The following is a 12,589-nucleotide window of genomic DNA, read 5'->3' on the forward strand; positions in this document are numbered from 1 at the left end:
CCTAAAGAAAAGAGTTTGATCCCAAATTAGGGAAATTAATGTGAAACAGGATCATTCAGTGAAGGAAACTATCATCTGAAGAAGCACCAAATGCTTCATCCCTTCATCCCAAGGTCCCTTAAGAATCATGGGAATTCTGCAGGTGGGAGGGCCTCAGTCATCACGTTACATGCATTTTAAACTAAGTGCTCTGAATTTAAAAGACAGAGAAATCTACTTCCCTGATGGGGAAAACCATTAAGTCCCATAACCTCCATGATGGTGGCAAACAGTTGAAGAAGGTATATTTTATTCATTGCAGTGACCCAAGGCTCTTACCGCTCATCTTCAACAATTTTTAGGTTTTCCTAAATTTAGGGGTTTAAAACACAGCCAAACAACTTACTGGCAAAATGTCTCAGAGTATGCATTGTATTCATTCCTTCTCAACCCTCTGAATAGGCCAAACATTTCAGTTTATGTGACAACAATTTGGAATTTTTTAACTACTAAACTTAAGATTTTTGAGGAAGAATGATTCATAGCAGGCATAGCTGTGAGCCATTCACAGATGTTCCATAATATTCACCAGATATCACCCCATTGTGTCATTCCAGTGAGCAGATAACTAAGCCCATGTGATTCACCTAGACAAACATCTCTACCATTAGTCACAGGATTCAACTACCAACTGCCACAGTGGCTCAAAATATCCATCCACCCAAGGTTCAATGTTTTGTTCCTATCAGGAAGAGCTGGGGATTGTTTTTACAGGTTAGCATGGTTATTTTTTCTAAGTCTCTCAAATAGAATAATACTTGGCAGGGAGACTCAGACCATCCACATATACAAAGAACTTACAACTTCAGCCAACTTTTATAAATATGTTTTAATATTTAAAAAAATATGATTACACTTGCAAGGGTAAAGTTGGCATTCAGTCTAGTATCTTGATTGTTTTTCAGAAAAAGATAAACCTTTTCTTTTTCTTTTATTTTGTTTTTATTGAAGGAGGATAAACATTACAAAATGGAATTGATGCTGCTTTATATCAGTGGCAGAAACATTAATTCAATTTCTACAGGTTAACATAACATTGTACTTCCTTTAAATTAATCTTAGAAATGTTGTTTGGTCATAATGACATTAGTTTTAAAAAACAGCCTTTAATGTAAAAGCAAAGGCTCTAAAATTTGAATCACAGATGAGATATCAGTTATTAAAGGTAAGACTGATATTTGATTTGAAGACAAATGCAAGCCATGTATGATCCTGAAAAAATTTAGCTACATAACATTTATTGTTAAAAATTTGGAAGATACACAAAACCAGAAAGAACAAAATAAAAATTATCCACAATCTCTTTTCTTTGCTCTGGACCTTCATTTTAAGGCTATTTTGTTTCGGTGGGATCCAGTAATTAATTTACAATTACATAATACACCAACTTAAAATGCCATCTAAATGTGGTTAGCAGGTCATTCATTCATTCACTCATCAATTCATTCATTCAACAGAGAATAATTACAAAATACAAGGCACTATAGTTCTCAAGAGATACAAAGCTAACTGCTAAGAATTATAAGTTGATTTAATTTGGTCATTCTCCTTAAAAACTAGGAATTACGGTATTTGGGGATGTATTTCAGTGTTATAATTTCAGAATGCTTTAAAAAATTTTTTTTGTGGGGGAGGTAATTAGGTTTTTTTATTTTTAGAGGAGGTACTGGGGATTGAACCTGGGACCTCACGCATGCTAAGCATGCGCTCTACCACTCGAGCTACACCCTCCCCTAGAATGCAATTTTTTAATGAAGAAGAAATCAAGTCCTTGAATAAACAGCTGAAATAATTTTATGGAGATGCATTTTGCTTGCATTCATCTTTTATTAATTTTCCTCTAAAATGTTACATTATACAGTGTGGTATTTCACACTCAAGAACTGACCATGCTGGTAATCTATTCCAAATCTTCCTAAACGCTGAATTATCTTCCTTCAACAGCATACAAATCTCCTTCCAACTTTTACTCCCACTCTTGGCAGGTTTACAGATTTTTTTTTTTCTTTAAAAGTCAGTAGCAAGAGAATAACTGTCTAAACCAGTGCACCTAATTGGATGGATTTTTCAACACATACTTTTGGATTAAGGAAAATACAGCTTTTAGCTTTAGAAATTAGAAAATACAGGTCAACTGGAAATAATCTAAACTAAATCAACAAGAGAAATGATTTAGTTTAGAATCTTCTTATATGACCAAGCCTCTTGTACATAGCTTCTTTTAAAGTAATCTGTAAAACACTGCTAAGAAGTTGATTTAAACCCCGTTGGGAATAATTACATCCAGTTACACAAAGCCACTATGCTTTCAAATCTGAAGACTTATAGCTTATAACCCAAAATATAAAACGTCCACATGAACTTTCAGTACACAGCTAATAAAAAACAAAATTCTGGTGGTTCAGTGTCCATATCCCGTGGAGATATAGAAATGTTCAGGAGAATTTAACTGGTCAAATTTAAAATTATATTTTATTCTTAAACACCTGAAGTTACTGGAATGTAAATTCTATACGTATTCTGTTTTTAAATACAAACTCACTTCCATGTTTAAAAAAATGAATGGTTTTATATTATAAAACTAAAGAAAAAAATGCTATCACCAATATATATTTACTTTAAACTCTCTAAAATGGGTATACCCTGTTTAGAAGCTTTTATTGCTTATTCATCAAATCTGATGATTCTTAACATGGAAACATAACCCTTATTTTTAGCCTGGAAGTTTAAATTTGTGAGGTCTTATGTTTAATTTTTGCCAATAGTTAAAAGTTACAGATGATCAATTTGCCCACCAAAGGTTCTGCTGTCCACTGGGAAGAATCTCTAACTTGAAACACTTGCTCTAGCCACATCTGAAGCAATGGCTTTTAGTATTTTGAAATAGCATATTCCATAAGAAAATGAGCAAGAAGTCCACCAAGCTGCAAGTGAGCCCTGTGTGGGATCCCTCATATGCTGTGCTTACTCTAGGAAAGGGTGATGATGGTTCAAGAATAGAGCGTCTTTCGTGTGTTAGCTGCAGTCCTAGGTTCAGTCATGAGTGAAGACTTCAGAGATCATAACTCCTCTTCATTTCTTGCCTCCTTTTCAGTTCCTCCTCTATGTCTCATTTCTTTTCTTTCATATAACAGCATCATTTTATAAATCCATGTGTCATAATATTTAGTAATTTATCACTTTTCTTAGGGAAGTTCACCATTTTAAAAGTAGAGAAAGGGCACCAGATGCACAGAAATTACCACCTGAATTTCACTTGAAAGAGTAATATGTATAAACCAAGAGGGATGTGGGAGAGGTTAGGTGCATGAGGAAGTCCATCTAAGTCTTTCCAAATCTACTCATAAGATCCAGCATTTCAGCCCTAGACCATTCAGTTGGTAAGTGAGCAGTTATAACCACATATGAGTGAGTCAGTAAGGGAAAGAAAGAGAGGAAAATGTAACTTTGGGATTGGTGGGCTATTAACATCTAGATAATTTAACCTAGGAGCAAAGCACATCATATCTACTCAAGAAATAGTCTTCTGAAGAAGAGGGGAGAAAAAGTTAGTAAGTCAGAGCTGATAGTAAAAATATGGTTGGTGGCTAGGGCAACAATTTGCTTAACCACAGCATCCAAAGTAGTTAGCAACCAAGACAACATTCTATAACCACAGTATACAGAGCATATGGCCAACAATATTAATTTAATCTAAATCTTCAGTACAGATAGCATCCAGAGAACAACAAATGCCAGGAAAAAAAATGTCTCTCTGCTCTGCCTTTCATGGCTGGAATCTGGCTGCTGTGCTGTGTGATTATTGGCCAGACATAAGCACTTGTAGGGCAGAGCAAAGCGCATCTGCCTTGGATCTAACAGCTGGCATCAGGGTACCAGTCAGCTCCACCCATATGCTTCCTTTTTCTGAAGAGACTCCTGCTAGTTTTTTATCTTCTAATGGCTTTCTTTCTCTGTCTTTCCAGTGTCTTCCCTTCTGTCTGAAGTAAAATTAAGTGTCCCAAGGAAGCAGGATTAAGAAAAGGAAAGAAGCTTTAAAAATATTTATTTTTCTAGAGCAACTGTGTTTAGTGATGGTAAAGTAGGGTGGAGTATACATATACTGCGTTTATTCGAAATCACACTATTCCTGGAGGGAATTCGTACTACTCATTTTACATTAACAGTAATCTCTTCCATGGAAAGTGTCTAACTTAATTTGACTCATTGAATTCCTACTATGTCTAAGCCATGGGTTTTTGTTATCATAAGGGTGAAAATGAGTGAGACAGACTTGACCTCAATGAGATTACATTAAAATGGGGGGAAGGGATAAGGCAATTACCATTATAGTTATATTATAGAAGCTACCTTACCTAATAAAATAATGCATTTTCAGATCTAATATTTTTAATTTTATAGTTCCTCCATTTTGTTATGTTTCTATCTGATTTCTCTTTCCTTGATCTTCATGGATCTTAAGAACTCTTTTCATAGCCAAAAGTCTATGATGTCATTCCCTTTCACTTTATCTTGTTACTATGTTCTTTTCTCACTCCAACTTCTGCCATGTTTCGTTACCTCTTTTTGAATTCTAGGCAGTTAGGTAAAGGCAAGCTTTCATTCTCTTTTGTAAAATGAGACAATCAAATTAGATGATTTCTAATTGTTTCTTCCAGATTCAAAATTCTGTGAAAGCTGTCTTTTCTTTTCTTCCTTCACAATTCAAGTGTTCATTTTTTCCCTCCTCTGTCGGCTTTGCCTTTGTACTCTACAAAATATTAAGTCTGGAAAACAGGCATTTGTTAGATTTCATTTGGTTTTGTAGTCTTATTTCAGTGCCTCGGTTCTTACCAGTGTGAGGCACTTATCAAAAGAATCAGACATGTCAAAAGGCAAAACACTAAGTGGAAATAGGAATTTGTGAGAGGCAAGTTTCCTAATACAAAGAATTAACTCATATTATACTAAAAAAGAATTTCCATGAACTTAGGAAGTAGGAGCTTACTTGTTTTGGATTATTTCATTAAAAATTTTAGAGGAATGATGTTGGCGTACAAGGAGTTCTTGATCTTCTTCCACATATCACGATGGACTTATTACTAATAAAGAAGCTTTTCTTTAATTATATATAAAATCCTTTTTCTTGGAACCAAAGAGTAAATATTTCAGATTTAAGTTATAACAAGGACACAATCATAAACAAGGTCTATAGTTCTTAAGCTAAAACATTCATTTTGTTTAGGTAAAAACAGGGAATAGTAATATCAAAAGGTCCTATAAAATTGGGATGATATTGCTTATCATTATAAGATTTTATTTTTTCCAAAAGTATGTTATGCATAATATCTTGTAAAGGTGCATAATGCTATGACTGCCAAAAACGAGATTTAGGACAAAAGTTTCAGGAAGTAGAACATGACCTGTGACACACAGATCATTACTACAATTGGAATGCATCAAAATTCTACCCAGGCTTTTCAGTGAGTGAAAATGAACCTAGGCCCTATTTATGTTAGGGAAGAATATAATCTCTAAAGCAATAGAAATAAAATGAGAGAGAAAGAATAGCATTAGGAGGAATGTTTTGGGTTAGCAGAGATTTTTTGCCTTCAGTTACATACCTTAACATTAGAGAAAACTTAAACCACAATATGCAGGGGGTAACCATAAAAAATGTCAGGATATCAAACTAAACTTTTATATGTTAGATTTTTTTACAAGAAATTAGAAAGCTTAAAGTATATTGAAAATATACAGGACAATTCAAAGAATTTTTTTAAAGTATATTCTATACAGGAAGCCATATACTTAAGGAAAAAATAAACAAAAATAATTATTAGAGACAAATAAAAGAATAACTTCCAGAAGTGTGAACCAGCCAAGAGCATGAGTTTACCTAGAGGAGTTATTCCTCTCAAGGGCATATTATCTGAGAACTGAGTCAGGTGCAACTGATGGGTACACAGTGCATGCTTTTGGGAGCTGTGATGTTCACAGGTGCCCTGCTGTGACGCCTGGTACAACTAATCCCTTATGTTAAAGGTGCTCTTCTTTCTCAACACTGAAAATGAGCTGAAGAAGGGGACAGTGGGAGAGAGTGAATAAGGGAATGCCATGGTCAATGCAATGACAGACTATTGCTAGTCTTACAGATATTTTATTTTTCAAAGGCCAAAGAAAAATTAGGGAATAACAAACAAAGCTGAATATGAATCTTTATTCCTTGTAAACTCAAGTCACTTTTTACAAAGGACTTGTATCAGTAAAAATATCACAGTGATCAGTAATATCACAGTGATCAGTGATATCACAGTGATAAGTTTGGTATATAACAGGAATCAAAGTAAAAGGATGCCTACAGCTTTAAACAATAGTACATCGTGCAACCTCAGACAGAAAATATCTGTTATAGGGAATTTTTCTTAAAAACTGTATTTCTTCAAAGGGAAAGAATTGGCAATGGCTAAAGGGCTTTTAATTATTCAAACTAAAATTTCCAGTTGTTATCAACTGGCACTTACTTAACTCTGAGAGTAACATTTGGATGGTAATTCCTAAATCAAAGAAAAGCAAAGAGTTATAAAATTTGATTTATTAACATCTTTCACACTTAATTTTAATCAAGTCTATTTTTAATCTCAAAAAACAACCAGATTTTGTTTTCCTCGGCTCAATTTTGAGACTCCTTCACTTCGAGTTTCGGTCCAAGTTACAGTGTATATGTCCTTTATAAGCTACAATACAAGTGCGAGTCATTACTATTGTTATTATACCTATAACAGTCAAGTCTCAAAATCCTTATTTAACATTCTGTTAGGCCACTAATAATGTGAAATGACCATTATTAGTAATGTTTAATATGTTAAACATGTTAGAATTAGCATAGAAATTAAAGAGAGACCTGGGAAAAGTGTAAAGCATTTGCCTCTGTTTTATCTAGTACCTTGAGAACTGTTCTCTTTCAGCCAGATTTTAGTACTGGCCTAAAGATCCCATTATATTTTTCTAATAATTATTTTTTAATTGTTATTTTAGAATGCACTTACTGTACATTTAAGTACACATTATGCTGTGTTGTATCATTCCTGAAAACTATGAAATATATGACATTATCATATAATATTTCCATAGAAATCATGTAAAAATATCCTACTTTTTAAAGGGACTAGGTAATTTACATGATAGATTCATTAAAATGATTTTAAACTCTATTATTAGTAAATGGAATAGTATGGGTTATTACATAAACTTGCTAGGCGGTAAACTTTAAGGAACTATTTGCTATCAGGGGCTCTTTTAAATATATAGCTTCTTTTTCTTTTTCCTTTCTTCTTCTTTTTCTTTCTTTTTTCTTTTTTTGCTTTAATCACCCACTAACCTGAAACTGAACTGAGACAGGAACTCACGAGAGCATGTCTAGAAGAAATGCTTAATACAGATATGAATGAGAAATGTACATATTCCTCAAAATCTCTAGCTTCTTAATAGAAGTGCAGAAGAGTCTCCATTTTTAAACTCTGAACAACACCAGGACTCTGAGTAAGAAATTTACATGCATTTTCCCCCTCTTAAGAAATAGAATTCACCATCTACTGTAAGAAAGTGAGGTTACTAGTTTTTATCCAACTTTATTGATACTTATTTTACCCTAAATCAAGAGTTCTCAAGCTTTCTGGCTTCATAGCACCCTTAGTATCTCAGTAATTTTTTCAGAGCCCTCCCAGGCAGAAAAAAAAAAATCTAAGAGTTTCATTTATTAAGTAGTTAGGTTCAAACAAATCAATAGCAATACTATGTGTGGTGCATGACCTGTGTCATTGTGTTTCCACTGGAAACACACAGTAGTCTGGAGCACCTCTGTGCATCTGCTGCAGTGTCCTGGGGCACCGCGGTGCAGTGTGAAATATATGGCCGTAAATCAGGAAAATACAAAATACTAGTCGGAAACTATACAAAGTATCTTAAAAATCTTCAAGAGTAGAAATCAGTTCCAATTTGTATAAGAATCCAGGTGAACTAAGTGAAATCACAAAAAGTAAAATAAAAAGAATATGTCCTAGTTAGAAAAAAAGCATAGAATATCTTTCAAGTTTATATACTATTCACACACACACACACATTCACACATACATTAGGCTTAAGGTGACATCCAGGGAAGAAAATGAAAAACAAATAAAATAAGCATCCATATAAATGTTTAAGCATCAAACATACAACAAAAATTAATTAAGATATGTAAACGTAAGAGAAAAGGTAATGATAACATTTTAAATTGTCAGACAATTGATCAGAAACATTCCTGAAACACTCCATAGTATATGTACGAAAAATCTATCCTTTCTGATCTTCAAACAAAATAAAAATTGCCTCTAAAAATAAACATGTCTCCCCTTTCTAGTCCTCCGTCTTATCATAGCTTTAGCTTATCTTTCTTTTTCTGAGTTGCCAAGCAATGAATGTTTAGCAAAAAGATGCCTCAGTCAGTAGAAACCTGACCAAATTGGTATGCAATTTGTGTACTTCTACACAAAGAGGAAGAAAGAAAAACCTAGAAAGAACAATGTGAAGAAAGTAATCAGAAGTGTCAATAGACTCGACTGCAGGACAAAGACTGTATGTTTAGAGAATGAATATATGCAACATCCGTATGTATTTCTGACCTTCCTTTGCACAACTAAAGCATCCTTAAAGTTTCTTTTGTTAACAGAACAGATGTAACAGTACAGTGTCAACTCCCAGTTAATTGACTTCAGAAGCTTTTGCTTTAGGTCTAAGGGTTGTATTAAATAAGAGGAGGAGTTAGGGGGATGGTGAAGGTGGAAAGGGAATGGTTTGAATAGTGGGAAATGAGAGCACATCCAGAAAGATAGGGTAGGAAATTATCATGAATGTGCACTTTGCAAAGATTCATTCTCTAACAAAAACAACCATTTCCTAAAACAATAAAAGGCCTTCTCTGATTAGAACTATATGCCACAAAGACAAAAAAAGTTTGTTATCAGTTTTTTATAAATGTTGAGTTAAAAACAGGGGCCATATGCCTCTTACATTCTGACTTGTGGGTCTAAATTAAAGTTGGTTGAGTATATAACCACTTATTCATTTTAGCTTCGTAATTACCACAGAAACTTGAAATTAGAAGAAAGTTTGGAAAATCTGTTAACACAATTTCACTTGATCTTAGCCAAAAGGCCAAGAACTGTTACTTAGCACAATTTCAGCCAGTTTTAAAAGTATTAATTAGATGCTTATAAATGATCCATTAGGTAAAGAAAAAAACATGTAAATAAACTAAACTACAATAAAAGTTTTCTAAAGGCATGTCCAAGGTCAATGGCCACACTAAACAAAATTATGAAATTAATAGGTATTCTACCACGTTTTTCATTCCCTTCTCTGATGTCCCTAGCTACTTCCCCACGCCAGATACATATATCTAAATCTCAGTGACCTTTGCATTCAACTAGTAGCCGGTTAATAACAGAGATGTGAGTTCTCAGAGATATTTGCATCTGAATGTAAATTTACTTGAAGACTAAATAAACTTTTCAATCAGCCTCAAAGACAATACTTCTCAACCTTGCCTGTACATTAGAATTACCTAGGGAGCTTTTAAAAATCTGATGCTCAGGCCATACTATTAAGCAATTAAATCAGAATCTCTGGGGGGGCGGGCCCAAGCATCAAAACTGCTTAAAATTTCCCAGGTGATTCCAATATGCAGCCAAAGCTGAGAACCACTGCTTTAGGGAAAGCATTTGAAAAAGTGAAATTTCAAGGTAGTAAAGAAGAAATTCTTGAGTGTGGATATATCATGTTGCTCTATTGAGGATAACAACTGATGAAAAAGCTCTGTCCAAGGTAAAGGACAACTTTTAATATAAGAGAAAATGCTACATTAGAAAAATCACTAGATTTTTAAGTCTTGATTTCAGCAAGTTAACTTCATTTGAGTTTTACCTGTAAAATAGGAATAACAATAGCAATGCCTATCTCATAGTGCTTCTGAGAATGAGCAAATGAAATAGGGTACCAAAAAATGTTTCATAAGCTGTAAAATTTTATTTGTTATAACATAGCTGAGCAATAGAACCATTTATCATTAAAAAGACTAGCTGTAATGTGGATTACACCTGTAATATGGATTATCACCTAAAAGATTTGCCACTTTGTTTTAAAAGACATTTGCTTTATAAAATCCAAGTGTCCAGCCCAATGTTTCTAGAAGTATGGTTTCTGAACCAGTATCACCAGCACCACTTAGAAACTTGTTAGAAATGCAAATTCTTGGAATCTACCTCAGATCTACCAAATCAGAAACTAGCAGCAGAACCTATCAATCTTGCTTGAACAAACCCTCCAGGTGATTCCTATGCATGCTAAAACTTGAAAACCACACATCTAGCCAAACATCAGCAAAAAGAGATGTATGACTAAAATCAAAGGATGAATATACATTACTTACTATTTAAATCTTTAAAAGCCATAGTGCAAAGGCACACCAGCATAAATTACCACTTAAAAAGAAAGCTTCTAAAGCTTTGTATTTTAAAATAATACAATTCCCACTACCCAACCAAGATTTATCAGTTGACACATTAATCATGAATACAATGGTAGTATATAAATTTGGGAGTCAGATAAATTATAGAGACTACAGCACTCTGAATAAGCAATAAAGAAACAGTAGTTCAGAAAATGGTCAAGTTTTAATTCACTGGGCTTGGGTTTCTTTCAGAGGAAAAGTCACAACCGTATCTTAAAAATCGCATTTATCCTGAAGACAACACCCCACAGCATCTCAATGTTCTTATTCAGGCTAAGGAAGTGTTTCATCACTGACTCAGAGAAAAGACCGTTACTTGGACTGAATCACCAGCAATGTTTCCTACAGCCTTGCAGTTGTCATTGGGTCTGCTAAGCAACAGAAAAACAGTCTCAAAACTTCTTATGTTAAAAGATCTCATAAGAGAAAACTATCAACATTGCTCCCAAACTCCAAGTCCAAAGGTCTTGCCATTAATAAGACACACGCAGGATAGTACAGGCGAGAACACTGAGGAGTCTTGAGACTACAATAGAAAGTTCTTTGAGATTTCTTGTTTTCTCTTTTTTCATTTTAAAAGTTTTGGCAGCCTCGAGATACCTAGCACTACCCTACAAAGAAGAGAGTATAGAACTCATGTTAGTATTCATCCTTAGTTCCTGAGTGAAAACTAAGAAGTGACTTTTTCCTAAAAGATTCCTTAACTATAGATGAAATTTCATTACCATTACCTGCAGATGACCCTGGTTCTCTCTTTGATCAAGATTCCTGAGTCCTAAGGGATTTCACTTCCCTCAATCATAAGCTTTCTATATTTAAAGAACTTGGGATTAAAAAGTGGGGGTACATATAGGAAGAATAACTCTAATAACTGATATCTAATCACTATACCCTAGGAAATACTTTCAACCTATTCAAGGTAAAGAGAACAAAAGAGAGGAACTTGGTTTTACTTATGCATGCTAATCAGAATTATACTGTCTTTCCCCGGCAATCACTTTGCCTCACCTCATAAGAAAAATAGCAATTCTAAACTCTAATTTTCCACACTGGAAAGAATAACACAGATTATATAATTGCCAAAATAATTAGTTCCTTTTGCTCATTCACTTATCTATAAACATTTACTGAGTGCCTGGTATGTTCCAGACATTGCTCTAGGTGCAAAATGGGTCTAGAGAGATGCACAGACTTCAGTGATGAGGATATGAACTCTATGTGTCTAGGGTGCTAGGTTTCAATTTCTCTGTTAACCAAGGCCAGTGCTACATCAATTTGAGTGAGCTTCAGAAGCACTTGGAGAGCTCGTTAAAACATAGGTTGCTGGGCCCCACCTAGAGAGTATCCATTCAGTACGTCTGAGATAGGGCCCCAAAATTAGCATTTCTAATAAATACTCAGGTGACACTGATGCTGCTGATCCGGGGACCACACTTGGAGACCCACTCACCGAGAAATGGTAGCTCATCACCTGTACCTACCGCCTTTCAAACACTGTACATCTCTCTTCCAAAAGAGGCAATAGCCTTACAAAGGCTTGTCATAATCACTCACAATTGAGCAGAATTCTGGTTCCTAGAACCACTTCACATATCTAGGATCAGTAGCTCCAGTAGAGAAGAAAGAAGTACAAATAACAAAGAAGAGAAAAATTTCCTTCCAGGGGCTTTGCTACCTCCTTGTTTTTCTTGCGTTTTACCCCCATCACAAGAAATCACTTTTCTATTATGATTTCTCAGTACAAGTGTTATGGAAAAGAATAACACACATTCAGATTTTTTTTCATATTTCTTTACTTTAATAAAATCAGAGTTTTTCTTCTAAATTCAGCTCTCACGGCCTTTCCCTCCCAAGCTCTTTTTTGAACTATCTCCTTTCTGAACAAAAGAACCATAGAGTTAGAAGGAATATAGAGAATTCACTTAATCCTTCCTTGGCTTCAGATAAGACTGTATCTAAACCACCCCCAAATATAAAACATTTCAGTACAAAGATGAACAGGCACTAAGAATTTCCTATTCA

The 12,589-nt window shown here is 34.4% G+C and overlaps 1 protein-coding gene across 8 annotated transcripts in view; it reads right to left on the reverse strand.

Annotated features, from left to right (window-relative positions):
* ADAMTS6 (ADAM metallopeptidase with thrombospondin type 1 motif 6) overlaps positions 1–12,589 on the reverse strand; it is a 263,530-nt gene that overhangs the window by 35,068 nt on the left and 215,873 nt on the right. The window lies entirely within an intron of this gene.

The sequence above is a fragment of the Camelus bactrianus genome, chromosome 3 (genome assembly GCF_048773025.1).
Source record: "Camelus bactrianus isolate YW-2024 breed Bactrian camel chromosome 3, ASM4877302v1, whole genome shotgun sequence".
Lineage (NCBI taxonomy): Eukaryota > Metazoa > Chordata > Mammalia > Artiodactyla > Camelidae > Camelus > Camelus bactrianus.